Genomic DNA, 2,260 nt, shown 5'->3' with positions numbered 1-2,260 from the left:
ATTTTTGGATGAAGTTGACTGATTTGTGTCAAAATTAGACATCTTGGTCAATCATATTGAAAGAAGTTATGGTATTTTCAACAAAAAGAATACATTACAGAAAGAATAAACCTATGGTTCTATATTGCTCAGCTTACATAAGCCATATAGCACACAATTATTATTATTATTATTTAATTATTTATTTATTTTTGAGATCAACATACTCTTAGTTGATCGAGAACACATTAAATATGTTAATTTTCTTAATCTACGTTGATCTTATGATGGACTTACAACTCTATTATTAACTACTTATGAACTTAAGACATCATTAGTAGCTAATCTATACGGATATTGATTTATTAATAGAATAAAATGAGAATAAGTTTTTGAGTAATTAAAAAGATTTCTTAATTAATTAATTTCATATTATGGATTTATAACAAAACTAGCTTTCCGCCCTCGGCTTCGCCCGCGTGGAATTTTGTCTGTCACAGAAAAACTTTATCGCGCGCGTCCCTGTTTCAAAAACCGGGATAAAAACTATCCTATGTTCTTTCCCGGGACTCAAACTATCTCTATGCCAAATTTCATCAAAATCGGTTGCGAGGTTTAAGCGGGAAAGCGTAACAGACAGACAGACAGACAGACAGACAGACAGACAGACAGACAGACAGAGTTACTTTCGCATTTATAATATTAAGTTGGGATTGAGGCATTCATCTTAGTTTAATCTTTTACAGCGCTAAAATCCGCAAAAATATCCAAATAGACTTTAAAATAGTATAATTTTCTAATAAGCAACTTGAAAAAAACTTTTTCAAGTTGCTTATATAAAATTTAGTTTGAGAAGCGACTCTAATCGCTAAGAGATTTTAATTTCTAATAGATGAAATGTGGGTCACGAGGCCCTAAGGATTAGACATCAACGCGTCAGGCCCAAAAATACTCTGTCGTTTCTTACGTTTAAAAACCTTGATAAAGCCTATCGCAGGTGCATACTTTTTGATATTATGGCCGAAAACCTTGAACAATACCATTTACCAAGGGCTTTCCATAGCAAAACCGGCTTTCTTCTCTTTACTCGTGTTTTGGTGTAATGGGGATGCTTTTAAAATAAAACGCTTGTTAAAGTTAACGAGCAGACGCCTTGTGAGGTGAGTTGTGTTTCTATAAGATAAAGCCAGGCGATGACTGATGACTTAGTAAAGCTTTGAGTTTTCAAAGGATGACTCCTGCTATATTTTCTGATAAGTGTATGAAAACAAAATAATTTTCTTAATTGGGACAATTTCTTATCCTTTAACTAAGTACCTATGTTACTGGATACCTGATTTGCTTTTGTATTGATTTATAATTGCTGCCTTTTACCTACTGAAGAATTTTGGGGTAAATATTGTTTTAGCTTAAATTAAGTTAAAGACTTAAAGAATCTAAAGACGATCTTAATATCAAGATCATCGGCGTCGGGCCTTATTTTAAAGAACATAACTTTCTTGTCAAATACAGTGTTAATGTTAAATGGTGGTTTAATAGTTTCTCCTTCTACGGGATAATCGGTTTCTTAACTTCCTCATTGTATGCTAATAATCACGAGGATACACCAACAAAGAATTTAAAATATTTTTTCAATTACAAAAACAGCTGGAAATGTACTTATAAAAAGCAAGGATAAGTTCAAATATTTGAAAAGCTATTTATTTCTCTCATCTTCAACTTTGCTGACAATTTTACTACGCATTTAAATATATTTTTCTAATAGTATAAAGGCTTATGGTTTTTATGTAAACCAGTAAGATAGTGAGTCATTATGAGGATCCTTATAAGGAAATTCTATTCGTTAAAAACTACGCAAAGAAGCCCCGAATCATAAATCACAATAAGTAGGTATCATTGGTCAATTATTTTGAGAAAAACCACGAGTTGACCTTTAACACGATTAATGATATCCGTGTTAAACTAAATTTGTCTTTAACAAACATGTAATTAAATGTATTATTTAGGCAATTTTTCAGTGAAAAAAGTTGTTTTGTCCATTGCAAATTAATTTATCCAATAAAAAATTTAAAACATTGCAATTACAATACATGGTCTTAACGCTTTAAATATATTGCAAAATTGCTCTTATACCTTTTTAAAATACAGCTGTAAAAAACTAATTCTTTATTGTTTGATTATGAAACTTTAAGTTAGAATTAGGTTTTATCACAGAATATTAATAAGTACTGTATTATTTGTCCAGCAGTAGACGTCTTTCGGCTGAAACGAACGAACTGTA

At 31.0% G+C, this 2,260-nt stretch overlaps 1 protein-coding gene across 4 annotated transcripts in view; it reads left to right on the top strand.

The window, feature by feature from the left end:
- Positions 1-2,260, top strand: part of Cpr67B (Cuticular protein 67B) — a 38,003-nt gene that overhangs the window by 4,523 nt on the left and 31,220 nt on the right. The window lies entirely within an intron of this gene.

The sequence above is a fragment of the Ostrinia furnacalis genome, unplaced genomic scaffold, assembly GCF_004193835.3.
Source record: "Ostrinia furnacalis isolate ACB-3 unplaced genomic scaffold, ASM419383v2 OfSCF6937, whole genome shotgun sequence".
Taxonomy (NCBI): Eukaryota; Metazoa; Arthropoda; class Insecta; order Lepidoptera; family Crambidae; genus Ostrinia; species Ostrinia furnacalis.
Note: the sequence above shows the minus strand (reverse complement) of the source record. Positions and strands in the feature narration are given on the sequence as shown.